The sequence below is a fragment of the Arachis ipaensis genome, chromosome B07 (genome assembly GCF_000816755.2).
Source record: "Arachis ipaensis cultivar K30076 chromosome B07, Araip1.1, whole genome shotgun sequence".
In the NCBI taxonomy this organism is placed as follows: Eukaryota; Viridiplantae; Streptophyta; class Magnoliopsida; order Fabales; family Fabaceae; genus Arachis; species Arachis ipaensis.
The window spans coordinates 116843523-116852510 of NC_029791.2; positions in this window are offsets into that span (position 1 = coordinate 116843523).

Consider the following 8988-nt stretch of genomic DNA (forward strand, 5'->3'; position numbering starts at 1 on the left):
TATTTCATGGAAGATGGTGGAATGCTCTTGATGTCCCATCCTCAACTGATCCATGTTGGAGCTTAGTTCCCCTAGAGAAGTGTGCAATTGCTCCCAGTAGCCTTGGGGAGGAAAATTCATCCCTTGAGGCATCTCAGAGATTTCTTATTGAGGCAGCTCCACATGCTCTTGTTGAGGTGCATGTGTAGGCTCTCTAGTTTGTTCCATCCTTCTTTTAGTGATGGGCTTGTCCTCTTCAATGGAGATGTCTCTTTCTATGCAATTCCAGCTGAATTTCATAGATGACAGATAAAGTGGGAAAACACTAACCTTGATAAGGTGGAAGGCTTTTCAGCTTTCTTGTACAACTCTTAAGGTATTACCTCATGTACCTCCACCTCACTTCTAATCATGATGCAATGAATCATAATGGCTTTGTCAATAGTCACTTCTGACCGATTGCTAGTAGGGATGATAGAGCATTGGATCAATTCCAATTATCCTCTAGCTACAGGCTTGAGGTCAAGCCTTCTCAGTTGGATAGGCTTGCCTTGAGTATACCTCTTCCATTGAGCTCCTTCCACATAAATGTCTGAAAGGACTTGGTCTAGCCTTTTATCAAAATTGACTCTTCTAGTGTAAGGATGTGGGTCTCCTTACATCATTGGCAAGTGGAGCGCCAACCTTACACTCTCTGGGCTGAAATCCAAGGGTCACCATCGGACTATGGTGCTCCAATTTTTGGGATGTGGGTTCACGCTAGTGTCATGGCTATAGTGACCCATGCATTAGCATAGAACTCTTGCACCATCAAGATTCCAACTTCCGGAATCATATTGGTTAGGACTTTCTAACCTCACCTCCGAATTTCTCTTCGGATCTCTGGGTACTCATTCTTTTTTAGCCTAAAGGGGACTTCAGGAATCACCTTCTTCTTTGCCACTACTTCATAGAAGTGGTCTTGATGAGTTTTGGTGATGAATCTCTCCATCTCCTAAGATTCGAAAGTAGAATCAACTGCTTTCCCTTTCCTCTTTCTAGAGGATTCTCCGACTTTGGGTGCCATAAGTGTGAATGGAAAGCAAAAAATAAGGCTTTTCCAACACCAAAATTAAAAGCTTTGCTCGTTCTCGAGCAAAATATGAAGAAAAGAGTAGAAGATGAAGATAATAGGTGGAGAAAGAGGGGGATAGTGGTTCGGCCAAGTGAGGCTTAAGCGTATGAATGGTGTGTGTATAAAAGGTAGGAAGAAGGGGATATTTATAGGGGTGGGATATGGTAGCGTTCGAATGAATGGGTGGGAATTGGGTGGGAAATTTTGAATTTGAAGTGGGTGGGAGTTGGTGGGAGTTATGATGGTTTTGGGAAGAGATATGAATGTGATTGGGTTAGGGTTTATAGGGAAGAGTATATGGGGAAGAGTGAAAGTAAGAGAGATAAGAAGGTGGGATAGGTGGAGATTCTGTGGGACCCACTGATCCTGAGAGGCTAGGGAATTCGAGTTCCCTACCCTGTTGTGGGTGTTGAACGTCCAGCTCCTGCTTCTGGCTGGCGTTCAACGCCAGCTTCAGGCTGCTCCTCATGGGCGTTGAACACCCACTCTGGCCTCCTTGTCTGGTGTTCAATGCCAGCAAGGTGCTTGCTCCAGGGTGTTCTGTTCCCAGCTCTGACTATTTGTGTTTTTGTTCTAGCTACTGCACATGATCACAAACTTAAACAAATATGAAAATTAAATTGAAATAACTTAAATAAACTTAATGAAAAACAGAAATAACTTTAATTATGGTTGGGTTACCTCCCAACAAGCGCTTCTTTAACGTCACTAGCTTGACGGTTAGCTCCTTACGGAGGTGAATAGGGGCTCAGAATTTCGCCCTTTACAGTGAATTTCTTGCCTGTGCTCTCTTGGATGAGCTCCACATGCTCTAGAGACAGGATCTTGTTCACTGTGTGTGGAATGACTGGGTTGTCAGTGAAGGCAACTTTCATACCAGGAGAGAGGTCTTCAATGGGGATTTTCTTATCCCTCCACCCTTTAGGTACTTTCTTCTTAGTACCTTTATTCTCAGTGCTTGATGATGGCTTCCCAACACTAAACTTAGAATTGGTGTCTAGGGGCTCTGTATAACTTTGCACTGAGAGAGGGGGTTGGAACACTAGGTGTTGCACAACTGTCTCTCTTTTGTCAGAGGGAGAGTTAGGGCTAGGAATCTTGAATAAGATGTGGTCCTCCCATAGTTGTAGAATCAGCTCTCCCTTTGCTACATCAATGATGGCATTGGTAGTGGCTAGGAAGGGTCTTCCAAGAATGATTAATTCATCCTCTTCCTCCTCAGTATCCAAGATTATAAAATCTGTAGGGATGTAAAGGTTCTCAACCTTTACTAAGACATCCTCTACACGGCCATAAGCCTTTTTCATTGACTTGTCTACCATCTCTAGTGAGATTCTTGTAGCTTGCACCTCAGATTTCCAACCTTTCCATTACAGAAAGTGGCATAAGGTTTATGCTTGACCCTTGGTCACACAGATCCTTCTCAAAGGTAATGGTGCCTATTGTGCAAGCAATTAGGAAGCGTCCGGGATCCGATAGCTTCTGAGGTAGTTTCTACTGAACCAAGGCATTGAGTTCCTTGGTGAGCACTAGAGGTTCTTCCTCCAATGTCTCTGTGCCAAATAACTTGGCATTCAGCTTCATCAGAATTCCCAGGTACCGAGCAACTTGCTCTTTCCTAGTTTCCTCTTCCTCATCAGAGGAGGACTACTCTTCAGATTCTAAAATTTTCAACTAAGCATTCAAGGGAACTTCAATGGGTTCCTCATGAACCTTTGGTTCCATCAATTCTTCAATAGAAGAGTTCTCAGTGGGCTTGGGGTACCCAACTACTCCAATTGTGGCATTCAATGCTAGGACTTGTATTTCTTTGGGCGTTGAATGCCCAGCTTGTATCCCTTTACTGGCGTTCAACGCTAGTGAGGGTACTACTTTGGGCATTGAACACCCAGTAAGGACCTCCTTATTTGTATTCAACGCCAGTGATGGTATTTCCATGGGCGTTGAACGCCCAGTAAGGACTTCCTTACTGGCGTTCAACGCTAAAGAATCCCCCTCAGATTCGGCCTCAGTGTTCACTGTGATGGCCTTGCACTCTTCTCTTGGGTTTACTTCAGTGTTACTAGGAAGAGTGTTAGGAGGGGTCTCAGAGATTCTCTTGCTCAGTTGACCAACTTGTACCTCCAGATTTCTGATAGAGGACCTAGTTTCTATTATGAAACTGTGAGTGGTCTTAGAGAGTTCAGAGACTGTGGTTGCTAAGTTAGAAATACTCTGCTTAGAAGTTTCCATCTGTTTCTGAGAAGATGGGAATGGTGGTCTGTTGATGAACATATTTTGGGTTCTTCCACTTTGATTATTGTTGAAGCCTTACTAAGGCTTCTGTTAATCCTTCCATGAAAGGTTAGGATGATTCTTCCAAGAGGAGTTGTAAGTGTTTTGCATAGGGTTCTACCATGTAATTCACCGCTTCCAGCATGGGTTGATATGGACCATAGGCATCTCCATCATAGGAGGTGTCTTGAGTGCTGCTAGCTGCAGCTTGCACTCTAGTCAAGTGCTGAGAGATCATATTGACCTGTTGGGTCAAGATCTTGTTCTAAGCCAATATGGCATTCAGAGTATCAACTTCCAGGACTCCTTTCTTCTGAGCTACCCCATTATTCACAGGGTTTCTCTCAGAAGTGTACATGAATTGGTTGTTTGCAACCATTTTAATGAGTTCCTGTGCCTCTTTAGGCGTTTTCTTCAAGTGGAGTGATCCACCTGCAGAATGGTCTAATGACATCTTTGACATCTTGGACATCTTAGATAGACCATCATAGAAGATACCTAAGATAGTCCATTCTGAGAGCATGCCAGGAGGACATCTCCTGATCAGTTGCTTGTATCTTTTCCAAGCTTCATAGAGGGATTCACCCTCTTTTTGTCTGAAAGTTTGAACTTCCACCTTGAGCTTGCTCATCTTTTGAGGTGGAAAAAAATTGGCCAAGAAAATATTGACCAACTTTTCCCAAGAGTCTAGGCTTTCTTTAGGTTGAGAATCCAACCACAGCCTAGCTCTGTCTCTGACAGTAAAGGGGAAAAACATCAGTCTGTAGACCTCAGGATCTACTCCATTGGTCTTAATAGTATCACAGATTTGCAAGAATTTAGATAAGAACTGATGTGGATCTTCCAGTGGAAGTCCATGAAATTTGCAATTTTGTTGCATTCGAGAGACTAACTGAGGCTTTAGCTCAAAGTTATTTGCTCTAATGGCAGGTATGGAGATACTTCTTCCATAGAAGTCAGAAGTGGGTGTAGTAAAGTCACCAAGAACCTTCCTTGCATCTTCTCTATTGTTCTGTTTGGATTCCATGCTTGTATTTTCAGTTTCTTGTTCGAAAAGTTCTATGAGGTTGATGAGCGGATAATTTATATGCTTTTTGGCATTGTTTTCTAGTAGTTTTTAGTATAATTTAGTTAGTTTTTACTATGATTTTATTAGTTGTTATGCAAAAATCACATTTCTAGACTTTACTATGAGTTTGTGTGTTTTTCTATGATTTCAGGTATTTTCTGGCTGAAATTGAGGGACCTGAGCAAAATCTGATTCAGAGGCTGAAAAAGGACTGCAGATGTTGTTGGACTCTGACCTACTTACACTCGAAATGGATTTTCTGGAGCTACAGAAGTCCAACTGGCGCGCTCTCAATTGCGTTGGAAAGTAGACATCCAGGGCTTTCCAGCAATATATAATAGTCCATACTTTGCTCAAAGATAAACGACGTAAACTGGCGTTTAACGCCAGTTCCATGTTATATTCTGGCGTTAAACGCTAGAAACAGGTTACAAGTTGGAGTTAAATGCCCAAAACAGGTTACAACCTGGCGTTTAACTCCAGAAACAGCCTAGGCACATGTAAAGCTCAAGTCTCAGTCCCAGCACACACCAAGTGGGCTCCGGAAGTAGATTTCTACACTATCTATCGTAGTTTACTCATTTTCTGTAACCCTAGCTACTAGTTTAGTATAAAAACAACTTTTAGAGACTTACTATGTATCAGATGACATTTTACACGTTTCATATTGTATTTCTGACGGCATGAGTCTCTAAACCCCATGGTTGGGGTGAGGAGCTCTGCTGTGTTTCGATGAATTAATGCAATTACTACAGTTTTCCATTCAATCACGCTTGTCTCTATTCTAAGATATTCACTCGCACTTCACCTTGATGAATGTGATGATCCGTGATACTCATCACCATTCTCAACCTATGAATGCGTGCCTGACAACCACTTCCGTTCTACCTTAGATTGAGTGTATATTTCTTAGCCTCTTGGTTCATGATCAGAGTCTTCGTGGTATAGGCTAGGATTATTGGCGGCCATTCCTGAGATTCGAAAAGTTTAAACCTTGTCTGTGGTATTCCGAGTAGGATCTGGGATGGGATGACAGTGACGAGCTTCAAACTCATGAGTGCTGGGCGTAGTGACAGACGTAAAAGGATCAATGGATCCTATTCCAACATGAGTGAGAACCGACAGATGATTAGCCGTGCGGTGACAGCGCATTTGGACCATTTTCACTGAGAGGACGGATGGTAGCCATTGACAACGGTGGTCCACCAACATACAGCTTGCCATGGAAGGAGACCTGCGTGCGTGAAGAAGAAGACAGTAGGAAAGCAGAGATTCGGAAGACAGAGCATCTCCAAATCCTCAATCTGTTCTCCATTACTGCATAACAAGTATTATTTAATTTATGCTATTTACTCTTCATAAACCCAATCTTTTTTATCACTAATTTTCTGACTAAGAATTACAAAATAACCATAGCTTGCTTCAAGCCAACAATCTTCGTGGGATCGACCCTTACTCACGTAAGGTATTACTTGGACGACCTAGTGCACTTGCTGGTTAGTGGTACGAGTTGTGAAAAGTGTGATTTACAATTTGTGCACCAAGTTTTTGGCGCCGTTGCTGGGGATTGTTCGAGTTTGGACAACTGACGGTTTATTTTATTGCTTAGATCAGGAAAAATATTTCTTTTTGGTTTAGAGTCTTCTATTATTGTTTTTGGTTAAAATTTTAAAATCTTTATTTTATTTTTCTAAATTATTTTCGAAAATTTTTAAAACCAATAACTTCATGATTTAGTCTTCTGTTTGAGTTTAGTTTCATATTTTAAGTTTGGTGTCAATTCCATGTTTTTATTTTCTTTTAAATTTTTTAATTTGTGTTCATTGTTCTTTCTTGATCTTCAAGTTGTTCTTGCCATTTTTCTTATTTGATCTTTAGTTTTTCCTGTTCTGTGTATTTTCTTGTTTTTCTTGTGCGTTTTCAAATTATCAGTATTCAAAAAAAAATTTGTATACATTAAATACCTTTTTTTAAAAAACACGTTAAATTTATAGCTCAGTTGGCTAGAGCGTTGTGCTTATGTTCTTGGTAATTGGGTGTCTTCCTTTTAAAACTTTTTCAAAAATAATTTTTCTTTGATTAAATCTTGTGTCAAACTTCTAAGTTTGGTGTTCTCTTGTTTTTTTTTTTTATTTTCGAAAACTTATTTTTAGTTTTCTGAAAGTTTTAAGTTTGGTGTTCTTTTTATGTTCTTGTGAGTCTTCAAGGTGTTCTTGAGTCTTCTTTGTATTTTGATCTTAAAATTTTTAAGTTTGGTGTTCCTTGGTGTTTTCCCTCTAAAATTTTCAAAAAACAAGGAGCATTAGATCTAAAAATTTTAAGTCTTGTGTCATATTATTGCTTTTCTCTTTCCTCATTAAATTCAAAAATATCTTTTCTCTTTATTTTAAATTGAATTTTCGAAAATTACTTTTAAAAATTCAGATTTTTATTTTAAAAATCTTTTTTATTTTATCTTATCTTAGTTTTAAAATTTCAAAATTCAAATCTTTTTCAAAAAATCATATCTTTTTCAAAATCTTATCTTATCTCATTTCAAATTTCAAATTTCAACTTCCAAAATTCAAAATTCAAAATTCAAAATTTAAATTTCAAAATTTAAAATTCAAATTTAATTTTCAAATTTAAAATTTAAATTTTAAAACTTTTTAATTTAAATTCCTTATCTTCTCTTACCTAACTTATCTTATCTTTTTTAATCTCAAATCTTAAAATCAAATTTTTTTCATATCTTTTCTTTTTTTATTTTATTTTATTTTCTTACAAGTATCTTTAATTTTAAGACATATCTTTTTCAAAACTTCCTAACCAATTTCTCTCTCTTCATTTTTTTCGAAAATCCTCACCCACATCTTTTTCAAATCTTTTTAATTTCCTTTTCTTCAAATTTTCAAAATTATAGTCAATTTTTCATTTATTTTATTTTATTTTATTTTATTTTAATTTCGATTTTCAAAAAAAAATATTTTATTTGCAATCCGCATCATCTCCCTTTCTCCATCATGGACCTAAGTGGAAATGAACAGTCCAGAAGGACTCTGAGGTCATATACTAACCCCATTACTGCTGCATATGGGAGTAGCATCTGTATACCTCCCATCAAAGCAAGCAGTTTTGAGCTAAATTCTCAGCTCATTGTCATGGTGCAGCGAAATTGCCAGTATTCCGGTCTTCCACAGGAAGAACCTACTGAGTTTTCTGGCACAGTTCTTGCAAATTGCTGACACAGTGCGTGACAAGGAGGTAGATCAGGACGTATACAGGCTGTTGCTGTTTCCATTTGCTGTAAAAGATCAAGCTAAGAGGTGGTTAAATAACCAACCCACAGCAAGCATAAGAACATGGAAACTATTATCAAATAAATTCTTGAATCAATATTTCCCTCCAAAAAGGATGACACAGCTAAGGCTGGACATCCAAGGCTTTAAACAAAAGGATAATGAATCCCTTTATAATGCCTGGGAGAGGTACAGAGGGATGCTAAGGAAATGCCCCTCTGAAATGTTTTCAGAGTGGGTGCAGTTAAATATCTTCTACTACGGGCTTACAGAAAAGGCCCAGATGTCTCTAGACCACTCAGCTGGTGGATCTATACATATGAGAAAGACAATTGAAGAGGCTCAAGAGCTCATTGATACAGTTGCCAAAAATCAGCACCTGTACTCAAGTAGTGAGACTTCCATGAAAGAAGAGGCTGAGGCAGTATCCACTGAACTTAGTCCTCCAGAACAAATTGCTGAACTTAATCAGCAACTATCTTCTATAACAAGGCAGTTAGCAGAAGTTAAGGAGATGCTACAAGAAACCAAAAATGCTAACAAGGATATGAAATCACAATTGAATCAGACAAAACAACAATTATCAAAATAGATGACAGAGGAGTGCCAAGCAATTTAATTAAGAAGTGGAAAAACATTAAATACCTCAACTCAAAGCAGCAGAAAGCCAAGAAAAGAACAGCTGACAGAGGATGAGCAACCTGCTACCCAAAATCCCTCTAAGGACAGTAAGAGCCCAGAGAGGAATAAGTCTGGCGTTCAAACGCCAGAAAAGGGTGAGAATCTGGCGTTCAACGCCCAATCCATGTTCAGTTCTGGCATTCAAATGCCAGTGAGGGATCAGACACCTGTAAGTGCTGATAATAACTCCCTCAAGAAGGCTTCTCAACCTGCCTCTGTAGGAAATAAACCTGCAGCAACTAAGGTTAAAGAATATAAAGCCAAAATGCCTTATCCTCAGAAACTCTGCCAAGCGGAACAGGATAAACAATTTGCCCGCTTTGCAGACTATCTTAGGACTCTTGAAATAAAGATTCCGTTTGCAAAGGCACTTGAACAAATACCCAGTGCAACTCTCATTCTAGGAAGACCATTCCTAGCAACTGGACGAACCCTCATTGACGTCCAAAAAGGGGAGATAACCCTGAGAGTCAATGAGGATGAGTTTAAGTTGAATGTTGTCAAAGCTATGCAACATCCAGACACATCAGAAGACTGCCTGAGCGTTGATATTATTGACTCCCTGGTGGAAGAGGTCAATATGAGTGAGAGTC